Source organism: Mauremys mutica, chromosome 12 (assembly GCF_020497125.1).
Source record: "Mauremys mutica isolate MM-2020 ecotype Southern chromosome 12, ASM2049712v1, whole genome shotgun sequence".
Lineage (NCBI taxonomy): Eukaryota > Metazoa > Chordata > Testudines > Geoemydidae > Mauremys > Mauremys mutica.
In genome coordinates this window covers 73987381-74003430 of record NC_059083.1, presented here as the reverse complement: position 1 = coordinate 74003430, position 16050 = coordinate 73987381, and positions in this window count along the sequence as shown.

Genomic DNA, 16050 nt, shown 5'->3' with positions numbered 1-16050 from the left:
CAAGGTTTGGAGTAAGAACTGCCTGTATACAGCGTATTCTGCTCATGAGCCCAATGAAAGCAGCAACAAGCAATTCTGAGTTCAAAGAAAGATATTCACCACTGTAGCCACTTCATCCCTCTCCTAAGACGTGCCATCGGAGGTTTAAAGGGCCATGGCTGGGCAATTCCTTGCTTTTACGTCTACTCCCCTAAATGGGTTGGTTTTGTCTCTTTTAAAGGTTGGTTTTGGCTTTTGCTACATGGCCATCACAGCACACAGCCCAGTTTTCCTTTCACAATTAACAGATATAAGTTGACTGAGCGGGCGCCTGGGAGCGGGGCTGACACTAGATGAAGCTCTGTCTCAGCACTGATTCAAGCACCTTTCACTAACACGTTCCATCAGCGCTAGATTAGAGACTTGTCCGGCAGGGAGCAAGCAGTGAGTGAATCAAAGGAAGCATTTACCGTTTGCTCTTGTGAAAGGGGATGAGATAAATCACTAGGAACTAAATTACACGACCAGTGGCCTTCACACCTACGTTGGCAACTCTATTAAGATTGGTTGCCTCGAACTTGCCAGAGAACTTATTTGCACTAAGAGTGAGTCAAGATTTTAAAGCGTGAGTGATGCTCATTTCTGGGACCACGTCAGAAACCCAGGTGAGAGGAAGAGCTTAAAAGAGACCAAAATGCTGAAAGAGTCACGGCACATCGATGCTGGATAAATATTGGGCGGGGGGGGGGTATGGAAAATTAAATCAAATACAACTGAGTATAAATGAGCTGATTTACAAACAAACCAATCAGTTTTAACCAAAGCAACAGCAATACTGCAGGCAGGATCAGTAATGTAACTATTGGGTAAGAAGCCAAATTAAATCAATTGTTGGAGTGTAATATGCCAGGCAGATCTTACCACTGCCTTTGTGGGTTGAGCTTTTAGGTAACTGGCCCAGTACCAGTCATCCCAAGTTCTCAAAGAACTTGTCAAATGATCAACCCAGCGTCACAATGCTGGTCGCACTTGGTAAACTGAGGCATGGAGCAGCTATGTGACTTGCAAAACGTGGTGTAGCGAGTCAATAGCAGGCCCAGGCATGGAATTCAGGTGTCCTGGTTCCTAAACTCCTAGTCTTACACTTGTCCCACATGTTCGACTTGGCTGACAGTGATGTCACAGTCATGTCTGTAAAACAGCCGGTTCCAGGCCCAGGAGAGGCTCCATGACCCTCGCACACTCGATTTGGAGAGGTGGAAGGGCTGGACCAGTGCCATCTGCACAGCAGAGGTTCGTCCAGCTCTGTTCCAAACCGCCAAGCAAAGCAGCACACGGAAACCCTTGTGGTGACAGGCGCCGCACTATGGAAGGTGTGTAAACTATGGAGTGGTTTTTCCTGCCGCTACCCAGGCTCAGAGGCCCCGCAATAGATGTGGGAGCAGGATTCACTTCTTACTGCCTAATCTGCTCTGGTTCCATAGTTGGCCTTTCCATTGCTATCACTAGGTAGAATGACCAGATAACAAGTGTGACCAATCGGAGGGGGATATGGGGGGTAATAGGTAGCCTGTATAAGGCAATGCCCCACAATATCGGGATGGTCCTGCTAGTATCAGGACATCTGGTCCCCCTGTCATGCAGAACCAGACCGCTTGTAGCCGATTGACTGACATCTTGGGGCACATCTACACAGCAAACCAAACAAACAAAACAGCAGCAGCGAGTCTCAGAGCCCAGGACCAGAGAGTCATGCTCACGCTCTGGCGCTAAATAGAGCCATGCAGCTGTTTTGGCTCCGGCCTCAGAGCCCAAGCGCCAGTCTCAGCTGGAATGGCTACATGACGATTTTCAGCACTATAGCATGAGCCCAAGTCTGCAGACCCCCGGCTCTGAGATTCACTGCTGTGGGTTATTATTCTTTTTTTCTGTGTAGCTGTATCCTTAGAGTTTAGTGCACAGGACTGGGACTCAGGAGAGCTGAGGGCTAGCCCAGCTCTGTCACAGATGTCCTGTGTGGTGTACTAAGAACTGGTGGAATTGCAAACTGTCATTTTAAGCATGTGTGAGTGGCGGTGGAAGAGGGAGCGTGTTCCTGGTCCTGCTTGCAGGCTAGGGGCTCTGTAGTGAAGCAGTTGGGGAGCAGCAGTCTGAACAAAGCAATCTTACAGCAAGGTGCGGGATTAGTTATGTGTCTCTGCCTTAAGGACCAGCTTGTTTCCTGCCTCTGTGTTTTTGGGTTCGTGTGTATAATCATTCTGCATTCTAAGAAATAAAGTAGGCTTATGCTGTTACCTGCCACCAAGAGTATAACTAACGTTCATATCTAACGTGTCTGTGTGTACTCTGTGATCATAAATCGGTGTAACTTTGGGTAAATCTGTTTCCTTTTGTATTCAGAGAGGATAATACCACCCTGATTGGTGTTGTGTGACTTCATTTACATGTGTGAGAGCCTCAGCTAGAAAAAGCTATAGAAGCATAAGAACGTAAGAGCTGCCATGCTGGATCAGCCCATAGTTCAGCTTACCCAGTATCCTGTCTCCGACAGTGGCTGACACAATGTACAGATAGGGCAATTATGGAATGAACCACACCTGTCTTCCATACTTTTTGGCAATGAGAGGTTTAGGGTCATGCCACACATGGGGTTATGTCCCTGACCATCTTGGTAATAGCCACAGATGGATTTATCCTCCATGAACTTATCCAGTTCTTTTTTGAATCCAGTTATAATTTTGGCCATCTCATCATCCCATAGCAATGAGTTCCACAGGTTAGCTGTGCATTGTGTGAAAAAAATACTTCCTCTTGTTTGTATTAAACCTGCTCCTATTCATTTCTTTGGCTGATCGCTGTGTTTTGCACTGTGTGAAAGGTAAATAACATGTCTCAATTCACTTTTTCCACACCATTCATGATTTTATAGAGCTCTGTCATATCCCCCTTAGTTGTCTTTTCTAAGATGAACAACCTTCATCTTTTTAGTCGCTCCTCATATGGAAGCCATTCTTTACACTGGATCATCTTTGTTGCCCTTCTCTGAACCTTTTCCAGTTCCACTATATCCTTTTTGAGACAGGACAACCACAGTATTCAAGGTGTGACCTCACCAGAGAGATATATAGTGGCGTTACATTTTTTATTCCTTTCTTAATAGTTCCTAACGTTCTGTCAGCCTTCTTGACTGCTGCTGCACATTGAGCAGAAGTGTTCAGAGAATTATTCACAGTAACACCAAGATCTCTTTCTTGAGTGGTAACAGCTAATTTAGAACCCAACACTGTATATGTAGAGTTGGAATTATTTTTTCCAATGTGCATTACTTTACACTTATCAACACTGAATTTCATCCGCCATTGTATTGCCCAGTCACCTAGTTATGTGAGATCCTACTCCCCATAGTCTGCTTTGGATTTAACAATCTTGAATAATTTTTTATCATCTTCCCACTTTGCTACTTCACTGTTCACCCTCTTTCCAGATCATTTATGAATGTTTTGAACAGCACAGAGTCCAGTACAGAGCCTTGGGGGACTCCACGATTTACCTCTCTCCCTTCTGAAAACGGACTGTTTATTCTTACCCTTTGTTTCCTCTCTTTCAACCAGTTACTGGTCTAAGAGAGGAAGTTCCTGCTTACCTCATGGCTACTTAGAATCCTTAAGAGCCTTTGGCAAGGGGCCTTGTCAAAGCCTTTCTGAAAATCCAAGTATACATGACGAATTAATAGCAGGGACTGTGCAGTAAAAATCCAGACTGCACATAAAACACATGCCCTGTCAATCAGAAGAATGTTGGGCTAGCTCTGCACAACAGGTCCGATGTGCACATCATATGGCAACAACTAATGGTTAGGCATACAGGCTGTAAAATCTTCAAGGCAGGGACCTTGGCCAAGATTTTTAAAAAATGACTAGCAATTTCGGGAGCCTCGATTTTTGGGTGCCCAACTCGAGACACCTTAAAGGGCCGTGATTTTCAAAGGTTGGATGCTCAGCACTTTCAGAAAATCTGGCCCCTTTAAGGTATCTCAAATTGGACACCCAAAATCACTAATCATTTTTGTAAATCTTGACACATTTTTTCATATACCTTTGTACAGCCCCTAGCACATAGGGGCTCCAATCCGGAGTGGGGTATTTGAGCTCTGCTGTGCTATAAACAAACAATAAAAATACTCTTAGGAATGGTACCTAAAGAAATTCTTTCCTACTGAATCACTGCTTGTTTCCTGCAAAACAGAAGGGAGGACTCAGAATTTTTTATTTTTTTTATCCTTGAGCGGGTTGTTGTAAACATCTCGAGAAAAGCATTAGCACAGCAATGTTCATGTAGCACTTCAGTCTCGCCTTTCCTGCAACAAACGAGTGGAAGGTAATTCACTTTGAAGTGGTTTCTTTGGTTAGATTAGCTCACTGCACGGGCTTCTCGGTTGTTTACACTTTGGAAATGGAATGTGGCTTGAAGAGCCCAGTGGCAGCCCGAGCTACCTTGAAGTAGACACGTGTGTAGACTGCTTTTTGCAAAGGAAGGACTGAGACATTGAGGTCAAGTGATTCTGGAGGACTTGCTGATTCTAGGCTGTCTCTTACCTTCAGACTGCCTTTGAGATCCGATGGTGCTGACCTCCTCCGCTCCCTTGGAGGGGAGGAGAAAGTCGTGAGACTGAACAGGAAGTTGAAGTGCTCAGCACTGCACAGAGTTAAGCCCTTAGGGTACGTCCAGACTCCCCGCTGGATCGGCGGGTAGCGATCGATCTATTGGGGATCGATATAGCGCGTCTCGTCTAGACGCGATACATCGATCCCCGAACGCGCTCCCGTCGACTCTGGAACTCCACCAGGGCGAGCAGCAGTAGCAGAGTTGACAGGGGAGCCATGGCCGTTGATCCCGCGCCGTGAGGACGGGAGGTAAGTCGAAGTAAGATAAGTCGACTTCAGCTACACTAATCCCATATCTGAAGTTGCGTATCTTATATCGACACCCCCCCCCCCCGCCCAGTGTAGACCAGGCCTTAAGAGTTAGCTCCACAAAGGGGCATTCTGAAGAACTGGACCTGTTCCATGAACTCTCCAAACTAGTTAATATTTCTAAATATCCCTCTGCATTACCTTTGTTATGGTGACGCCTAAGTGCCCCAATCATGGACCAGAACCCAACGGTGCTAGGTTCTGCACAAACAGAACAAACCAATAGCCTCTCCCTCAAAGAGCTTACAATCAAAAGCCAATTTTGATGTTGCTAATGGGAGTCACTTTCCTGACTCCAGGACCCTGAATGCTTCATTCTGCAGGAAGAATTAAAACATAATGGGGCAGATGTATCCTGGGGCTACTCCGTTCATTTCAGTGGCTGGATCTGGCCTGAGGTGTCTTCCTCCCATAAGCCATTTCCCAGCTGTCTCCTCAGATCGTCAACCTTTTTCCGAACGGGCATTAGCTTCTTGTATGTCTGGGGAAAGGCCCCAGAAGCACAAATGTAAACACCTACCTCCCCCACCCCACAGTGTGACACTGTTACAAGCACTAACTAATGAAAGATATCCTAATGGGTTTGGCTACACGTCCCTAGCTCAGCTTAATGACATTCCTCTCAGCTGAAGGTCTGATATCAGGGCTGACTTCACTAGCTGCAGTAATGTAGGCTCTTGATGAGCTATTACTGACGCAGAGAGCTTTCCAAGTCCAGGAGTTGATATTCAGTCCCTTGGGCTTCCTATGTGCAACTGGAACAGAATTTAACCAGGAGGACCCTGATTAATGCTCAGATTGATTAACTCTACATGGCGGGGCTGGATTAAAAGCATATATGTCTGGAGTCTAAGGCCATGTCTACACTAGCACTCATGTTAGCAAAACTTCTGTTGCTCAGGGGTGCATGTAGGGTGACCAGACGTTCCAATAAAATCGGGACCGTCCCAATATTTAGGTGTTTGTCCCGATATATTGCTCTGCTGACAGCACTCGGCTTTTTTTTTTTTCCCCTCCTCCCCCTCCATGTGTCCCAATATTTTCTTCCTCTCATCTGGTCACCCTAGGTGCATGGCATAAATTTTGCCAGCATAAGTGCTCATGTTCACAGCGCTTTGTTGGCGGGAGATGCTCTCCCACCAGCGTAGTTATTACCTCTCGTTGAGCTGGTTTTATGATGCCTACGGGAGAGCTCTCTCCTGTCTGCATAATGTGGCTACGTGAGCGCTCTTGCCTCTTACAGCAGCACAGCTTGTAGATGTATTGGCCTAAGAATTCCAGCCGTCTTGGGGCCTGATCCCACGCCCGGAGACATCAATGCCAAAGCTCCCATTGAGCTCAGTGGTTGAGGATCAAGGGCCATAGGAGACCCACCTAACCTTGAAAACACTCAGTCGGTTTCAGTTCTGGAGCAGCTCTCTCCTGTGATGAGCAACTGTGGGTGCAATATTCCCCTCTCTGTGCAGGCAAAATCCTCACTGGCAACCCTGGTGCGGCCCTGAGAGCAGAATGTTGCTTTCTGTGGAGCTTTGAGAAAATGGGAACATGTGCCAGGGAATCACCTGCTGCTTCTCATGTTTTCTGACTCATTTCTGGTTGTCCACACCCCATGCTAATAGAAAATGGTGTGAGTCCAGCCTCAAGGAGTTCACAGAAGCTGACAGAAGGGAAGGGAAGGGACCTACCATATAAAGAAAATTGTTCAGGGAGGTGATTGGCCCCATCTGGGTGATATAAAATTATATTAACACAAAGTTATCTGTAGTCCCACTTACTCCTCTAACATGTCATTATCCATCTGCTAGTTTCCCATATGGGTCATGGCGCAGAAGAGGCCTTTCAGGAGGGACTTGAATGCAGAGGGTAGTGGAGTGGCCTGACAGATGAGCTCAGAAAGAACGTTCCACGATAGGAGCTGTGTGGAAGAAGGCACAGAGACATTGCCATGAGAAGCTGACAGACTGGCTGCTGGGGTAACAGGTGGCAGAGCTGCCCGGGAGCCACTGGCTCAGGATGGCATAGGGAGGTGTTGGAGGGAGGCAGGGGCATGATGGATGAGTGGCTGGGGGCTAGTGACACCAATCCTCCGGAGGTAGACAGTCCTGCTCTCCCTGACACCAGGCCGGTGCTGAGTCAGGATCCATCATCTGCTCCATGGCAGCCCATCCCCCTCTATTTCACCCAGCATAGTTCAGAGGCTGGGGAAAACTGAGGCCTGTATTTATAAAAGTATACGTGGTTTCAAGGTTAAGTGAAAACCTTCCCAGTTATCATCCCTCGGCCTTATGCCTTGTTTTTGCAAGAAGCGAAGCCCATTGAAAGTGGAGGGGACTTTGGCAGGACTGGAGAGCCTGGGTTCGCTTCCGCGGTTACGTGCGTTCAGCACACAGAGGAGGTGCACAGAACCAGCGAAGACAGCTCGTCATGCGGCTGCGTGGAATCTAGCCCAGGCACAGGTTGTGCGACCTTTCAGACCAGTCCATTGCTTCTGTTGCAATGTTTGTTGGCTGCGATACAGCACCCATGCTCGGAGCCCTCCTGGGCTAACTGGAATGCTGGTGTTCAGTCCAGTCCATTTTCACAGCCCTCCTGCACCCACGGTTGTTATTAACACAATATGCAGCGCCAAATAGAATCTTTTCCATTCTTAATCTCTGGTTAACAAGGTTGTTAAAATCATTCGCTGCTCTGTTATACCAAACAGAATTTCGTATGACATATTGACCAAAGGCTGTGTTTGAAGTAGTCTTTAATCTCAGTTCTAGGACGGAATCATATGTAAACAGTTACGTTTTATCAGCTCTGCTGTAGAGTAATTTATTTGCTGGTCTATTTTTAGCAACATCTAAGTGCTTCAATATTATTTTAAACAGGTTCTGTGGGATTAAGTGGAACTAAATCCTCACCGGTATAGAAGGTAATTTAGGGGAACGCATTCTCCCATATGCTGTGATACAGTCACTTTTAGCAAATGCTGATTTTTTTTAATGACTTTAATTTACTATACTTACAACTGTGCCCTAAATAGTTAATTGCTTGGTGGGGGAAGAGATGTGATTCTAAAATTTTGCCTATAATTAGACTAGGAAATAACTCGGGTACGTCAGATTCTGTAATGTTGAAACGGTCGGTGACTGTTTGCTTTTTAATGGCTACCGGTATACATTAATTCATTCATGTAACAAGACTGTGTAAGTCCATTGGCCACAGGTGCTACATGGGACTTCAAAGGGGTTTTATATGCTCGTGAACATCAGCTCGGATAACTCATTGCTGTCGGGATTAACTTTGCCTATAGGAAAGGTTGCTTTATAAATTGTGTTGCATCCCAGTGGAGAACTGAAAGAATTTCCCCCACGATATCTAACTGGATGCAGGGTGTGAAACCACTATCCCCTCCAAAAAGGCTTTCAGTGGGGATTTTGATTCTACATTGATTTATTTGATGGATTATTGGTGAAGCAGCTGATGAAACCTAAGGAGCTGAGTCCTTCCAGGCCTAGACCTCATGTGAAGTTAAACTTTGCCCAGTATAATTTTCAAATCTACACTTTCCTCCATCTACAGCATGTGATTTCAATGGGAGTTGGGGGCACTCAGCATCTCACTGGCTGCTAGGGTTGCCAACTTTCCAATTGCACAAAAACGAACACCCTGACCACATCCCTGCTGTGCCCCTTCCCTGAGGCCCCGCCCCTGTGCCACCCCTTCTCTGAGACCCTGCCCCCACTCACTCCATCCCCCCTCTCTCTGTCGCTTGCTCTCCCCCACCCTCACTCACTCGCTCATTTTCACTGGGCTGGGGCGGAGGCGGGGGTGTAGGAGGGAGTGAGGGCTCTGGCTGGGGGTGCAGGCTCTGGGGTGGGGCCAGAGATGAGGGGTTCAGGGTGCAGGATGGGGCTCCAGGATGGGGCAGAGGGTTGGGGTGAAGGGGGGGTGAGGGCTTTGGCTGGGGGCACGGGCTCTGGAGTGGTGATGAGGGGTTTGGAGGGTAGGAGAGGGTTCAGGGGGTGGGGTCCAGAAGGAATTTTGGTTGCGGGAGGAGGATCAGGACTGTGGCAAAGGGATGGAGCACAGGAGGGGTTCAGGGCTAGGGGTTGGGGCATGAGAGGGGATGTGGGCTCTGGGCGGCTCTTACCTCGGGTGGCTCCCCAGAAATGGCAACATGTCCCTCAGCTCCTAGTTGGAGGCATGGCCAGGCAGCTCTGCATGGTGCGCTGTGCCCCCGCAACTCCCATTGGCCACGGTTTCCAGCCAATGAGCTCTGTGGAGCCAGCACTCGGAGCAGGGCAGTGTGCAGAGACACCCCCCCCCCCCGGCTGTCCCTCTGCCTAGGGACCACGGGGACATGTTGCCGCTTCTGGGAGCAGGGCAGAGCCAGGTAGGGATCCTGCCAGCCCTGCCAACTGGACTTTTAATGACCCAGTCAGCAGTGCTGAATGAAGCCGCCAGGATCCCTTTTCGAGTGGGTGTTCTGGCCGAAAACTGGAAACCTGGCAACTCTATGCTGCAGCCTACAGACTTGTAAAACAGAATGTGTGTATTTCCCGTTCCTGATTCTAGTTAGATTTCAGAGTTCCCCACCAAACAGTTCCGCTGTGCCGCTTAACTCCCACTTAAGGCCTATTTGATGCATGGGTCCCATGCAAATCCTGTGCCCACGGGTGAATTTCACCCACAGGTGCTTCTGCTTTTCTATTGGGAAAATGGCATGGAATGGAGCAACTCCATAGACAGCTTAAAACTTTCCCCAGCTTTTTTGCCTAGTGTCTTGCATGCTTGAATAATAGTTGTATCCATTTCTCTGTTAATTTACCTGGTAACAGAGATTTCCTCTCCAGGGAGCCAGGTTTTACAATGGGAAATGTCAGTGCCTAATTTAGAGAGAATTGATTTAATCTGGGGCCCGGCAGCATTTTACAGCAGTTGGCCTAGGGTCCTGGCCACCTACATGATCATCTCTCATTGTTCTCCTCCTCTGAAGGCGTAAAATCTTTAAGAACGTTTCGTTGTATCCAAGGGATTCAGTGAAAGCCATTTTGTGCCCTGCCTGGCTTGTTGTGATAGTGTCCATGTATAATTGGGGATGATCTGCATTTTATACCTTTTTTTAATAACCTGAAATCATAACCCATGAGCTTTCAATTACCCAGGAAGCTTGGATCTCAGTGCAGACTGAAAAGAATAATGTGACTCAATTGACTGTGAAATCCTTCTCGGAAGAGGTGTAATTGTGATCGTAAACATCCATGTGATAATTTACTACCAGATTTAATCCCTACAGAGGGGAACACTTAGGGCTCGGAGAACAAGTCTGAAGAGAACTTCAAAGGCTGAGTTAAAAGATCACAGACAAGATCCTTAGCTATGGTTAAAGACCATTTGGTACAGATAAGGGGAGGGGCTTCAGTGGTAGCTTTAACCCATCTTTGTGTTCTTCCAACCCTGGGTAGCAATGGCTCCCAGAGGCCTTTATGGTCGCCAGGGATCATCAGAGTGTAGGGCTATTTCAGCCATGCCATTTTCCCATGGGTGCCCCTTTGCCGGGTAATGATTTTGAATTTCTCAGTTAATTCAATCTCCTAATTGTTCTGTCCCCGAGTGTGGGGTCAGCCTCTCACAGATACTGGGGCAAAGGGTTGAAATCCAGATGCCAGTTTTGCAGCGTCAGTCCCATCTCCACTGCGATGGATTGAGAGTTGGGGCAGTTGCCTGGCAGAGGGACGTGCAGAGGAGAAATGTGACATTTCCTCAACACCATTTGCTGGCCCAAAGATTTTCTGCAAGACAGATGGATGGGAATTTAAAGAACCCTAAAAGGTCTGAGGCTGTAAGAGGAAGTTGACAGGGGGATTAATGTCACCTCTGTGCTCGGGGCCAGCGCCAGGAGCCACTTATGTCTCACTGAAGCTCTTTTGGGCATAGACCTTCTGCAGGAGACGTGCGCCGGGGTGACTGTCACCCATCGCAGCTAAGGAAATGCCTCTTGGCCGTCGCAATGAGGGACAGCGAACAGCTATAAAGACAGACATGTAGGAAGTGTTACAGAGTGATAAGGATGCCAGAATGGTAAATCGAAAGCAGAGGAAGGCTATAAAGCAGCATATACATAGTAAATCTTTTTAAAGGCTGCCAGTCAGGCAAGAAGTCACTGGGGCCTTCAGGGGGATGTGAATGGGGAGAAATTGCTGAAAACTTGAATTCCTTGCCTTGATCATTAAGGAAAAGAAACGGAAGGTTGCATACTGTATGGGAGCCTGGGAAGTGCGATATTTTCCTGTGTGTGTAAAGGGAACGGGGGGTGAATATGAAAAGGTTTTATGTTTAATCTAAGCAGACGGTTGGGTATCCAGACCTCAGCGGAATTACAACCTAGGAAGCAGAAGAACATTGCCAAAATGGCCTCTGGCAATGGTGTCTGACAGCTCTCGGTGAAAGTGGCGGTACGATAGGATTGATGAGCAGATAGCCTAGTCTGCAGGCTTAAGACAGGAACCCCCCAAAAAATAAGTTGTGGAGAAAAAAAGGGAATATTGATAAAAGCACAGCAGCAGTCAATATTTGGAGGCCATTTTATGGACAATGGAAGAGGTCATGAAGTACAAGATGAATTTGATTTCTATGAGCATTTCAAAAGGCTAAAGATAAACTCTTTGGGGCAAGGACTGTCTTTTGTTTTGTGTATGTACAACACCTGGCACAATGAGAGCCTAGGCTATGACTGAGGCTCCTAGGTGCTACCACAATACAAATACACGCTGTAGAAATGTAGAATTCCATGCAGTTCCCCACTGTGACACACCCCGGGCTTACAACACTCCTGCTATGTTCTCACCCAGTCCTCGAGGTGAATTCCATTTAAGACAATGGAAAGGAAATTCTCTTCTTAAGGTTTCAGGTTGGGTTATTCTAAAATACCCATTAAAAAGCCCCAACAACAACAAAGGCTTGATTGGCTGTGGAGTCACTCACACCTGTGCAAAGAGAGCAGTGGCTTTGGAACATGCTGTAGCATTTTACACCCACTGGGCACTAATTATGGCCAGCTGTTGTGTTGACAACTGCCAGTAGTGACAAACTGTCAAATTAAGATTCAAAGCTCCCGGCTGCACTGATCCTTCAGGGCTAATGCCACTGTTGAGCCGTATCCAGGAACAAGTCCCATTTCCCAGTCTTCTACAGTGTGGCCAGATCCTCCGGTTAGCATTTGTGGGGGCATATCCATGGGTTTCTGTGCTGAGCCGCTCTATGGTTTTTCCCCCCAAAATTATGGGAGAATCTTTCTGTCCTCCTGGGCTCATGGGGGAAATTGTGGGCTGGTACTGGAGGACTAGCAGCAGTCATGTGATTTAGCCTGCAACCTCACTGCATAGTGGGTGGGTTACCAGCCCAAGTGAAAGTGGAAGCTCTAACCCCTATCCCAAGCCACCCCTGAAATTAGGTCAGAAGTTTGTGTATGTGGAGAGGAACTAAGGCCAGTACTGGGTAAGAGCCTGAGATAACTGCAGTGAAGACACACACTCAGAGAGAACCATATTGGGTACATTATCTAGGTTTAACTCAACTACAGTGCATCATTGTAAAAAGATCCTGTTGTGTTCAGATGCATTCAGTAATAAGGCAACATCCATTTTGTATATTATCTAGACTGAGCTCTGCTTGGCCATCTGTTGGCTCAGGTGCCAGGGAATGACCAAAATCGTTAGATACCTGCCTGTAGTGTTCCTTGTTATTTAAAGTCTCTTTCAGTCTAATATCCTCTGAAAGCCTGCAGGACCAAGGTGTCAATTCTGACATACAGTACAACTTCAATGTCTTAACAAATTGGTAATCCCTGTCTGGGATGTATAGGCAAGAACATGGGTGGTGTCTAGAATAGATTTGCTACAGTTTTCTAAATTTGCAGGATTTAATATTAACCGATGTTAAACATTTCACTTTACATTGAGAAGTCCCTGGTACCTAATGCCTGAAATATCCTTCACCGGGTGAAAGAAGAGGCAACAGATTTCAAAATGTAAGTCACTACAAAACCCCAAAACTCCAAGTCATTCTTTTCTTTTCTTTTCTCTTCTCAACTGGTTTCCTGGTTGAAGTCACTTCCTGGTTAACCTGTTCCAATGACACAATAAAATAGTGGGTGTTTCTAATTCACTGAGTAACAATGACATTCCAAAGCGCCAGCTGCTGCCGAGGGTAGAGGATTCAGTACCGTGGGGTTCATGACACCACTGCTAGGGTTGCTTTCGGAGGAATATCTTGAAGGGGAAGGCAGAGAACAATACTCTGATCTCTTCTGGAGTTGGGTCCTTGACAGGGCAGCCCAGGCATCTGTCATTAGTGTGTCCGTGGATTCATCGGAGCGAGCTTATCCTGTACTCTTGGAGAAGCCAAAGACCTGGGGCATCAATTTAACCATGCTCAGTTTGGAGCTTCACAATCCAGATGTGTATCCTAAATTCACATGGTCTTGGCACCGGGGGAAAGAAAAAGCCCACCCCTGTCAGAGAGGATCCGAACACTTTTCTTTTCTTGCTTCATTCCGGGCCGTTGTCACTGTACCCAACTTCACAACATCTGCAGCTTTCTTCTGGGCTACAGAAGGGATTATGGCTCCCATAATCACATAATAATTATGGATTATTCACACCTGCCTCTTGGAACAGTTTACACTCCTAGCTCGATCCAATCCCCATGGAAGTCTGCATGAATCTCTCCATTTATTTCAGTGGGCTTTGTGCCAAAGCACCTACAACTCCTGATGAAACAGGGGAATCGTGGGTGCACAGTGTGTGAGGTCAGCCCCGAGGCCTTGAATCCTGACTGAAGTCTGGAGGAGTTTTGCCTGAGTTAGGCCTTTAGAGACTGATCCAGATGATCAATAATGTTGAATAATTCGGCCTGGCAGAGGGTTTATAAATAGCGTTCGAAGAGGGACTGTGAACTGTAGCACTGCATCCATGAGCCATTGTAATGCTGTTCACTTGCAGCTCCATGGTAACTCGTGCTGACAAGCATGAAGGGAGCATAGAATTTACTTCAGTGCAAAGCTATCCTCAGTTGTGACTGTCTCTGCCAGTTCCCACTAACACAACAGAGTCCGAAAGCAGATTGGAGGGAAGGAACAGAAGAGACCAGATGGCAGATATCTATCTTTCTAGCCTCTTTCCAACTCAGAGGTCCCCATCCAAATCAACGAGAGCTTTCTGGACGTCCAACATGGCTGGTGGGTATTTTTAGAAGCCAATCAATCAGTGGTGACTGTTTAAGTTCAGGCAAGTCAAACACAGCCTGCAAAGTTACACAGAAACTCTGTGTGTAATAGAAGAGGCTGGTGAGCCTGGCTAACTGGACAGGCTGTGCCAAAATCCATCAGCTACCAGTGCTGGAGTTTCTTTTAGAAAGATGTCTATGAGACATTGGAGTATAAACAGGCTGCTGATTGTCAAACACACACACTTTTTTTTTTCATACTGAGGCAATAAATTACCGTTTGTGCTTCTATAGAGGCCTTCATTCGAGGAGCTAAAAGTGCTTTAAGAAACATTAACTCACGCCTGTGAGGTTGTCCTTTTTACAGATGGGAAAACTGAGGCAGTACGTGTTTGTTCGTCAACGAGCACAACGAGGTCCTGAGCCTTGCTAGGACCTCTGGATGCTACTTTAGTGCAAACAAATAGAACAATATTAATAATTTCACCCCATGAGAGCTGGGGGTGCTGAGCATTCTGCAAATTGGGCCCAACCTGCCTCAAATTGGGGACCCCAAAATTGATGCATCCTGAATTAGTGGCATAATATTTACCTCTTCCTTTCTGTGCCTCAGTTTAACCACCTGGAAGATGGGCTTACTACAGATTTACCTCACAGCAATAGTAAGTTTATTAATGCTTGAGAAAAGCACGGTAGAAGTAGTTCTGTTCCTGCTTCTCCGCTTCCTTTTCCCCCTTCTGCGCACAATTGCAAGTCGTCCTCCCTGTCTGGAGTCTGCACAGCTGCACAAGCTGTAATGCGTGGCATGATTTGAAGTTTGGGATTAACTCATGTTCCTGTGCCAGCTGGAGGGACCTACTGGGCTTTTGCTGATGCATCAGAAATATATATTTAGGAAGGTTTCCTTATAATTATCACATTATGGCTCCTTCTGGATCTCTCAGAATATAGTAAACAATCGCTATACTTGTTACACGTCATGAATACATAAATTCATTCCTCTCTGTGAGGGCTGCTGTTAAATAGTGACTTAGTTTGCACATATGTGCGCGCACGCACACACAGAGATCAAAGGAACATTCTGACCTTGTTCAAACCAGTGATCCGGTTCTTATAATTTACCCTGCTTTCCTAAAGTTGCTTCTCTGAATTGTAACAATGAAAGAGGCAAAGGACACCCATTGCATTGGCTTCGTTTGTTTCGGAGCAAGTGGCGTTATGTCCCATTCTCCAAAATACTTCCCACTTTCTATGAGTTTTACATGTCACTGCTGTGTCTCATTTTTCTTTTGTTATTTATACCACGGTACCGATTAGGGGCCCCAAACAAGGATCAGGACCCCATTGTGCTGTACAAACAGGGTTTGTCCCAAAGTGCTAGGTGTCATCCACGATCCGAGAGATGGACACAACGGGCTAATGGGCTGGAGGTGAGTGGGAAAAGGAGTAACAAAAAGAACTGATTTCAGAGTAGTAGCTGTGTTAGTCTGTATCAGCAGAAACAACGAGGAGTCCTTGTGGCACCTTAGAGACTAACAAATTTATTTGGGCATAAGCTTTCATGGGCTAGAACCCACTTCATCAGATGCATGGAGTGGAAAATACAGGAGCAGGTGTACATTTATTAAAGGATGGGGGTTGCTTTACCAAGTGTAAGGTCAGTATAATGAGATAAATCAATTAACAGCAGGATACCAAGGGAGGAAAAATAACTTTTGAAGTGGTAAGAGAGTGGCCCATTACAGACAGTTGACAAGGTGTGAGTAACAGTAGGGAGAAATTAGTATTGGAGAAATTAGGTTTAGGTTTTGTAATGACCCAAACGCTCCCAGTCTTTATTCAGGCCTAATCTGATGGTATCCAGTTTGCAAATTAATTCCAGTTC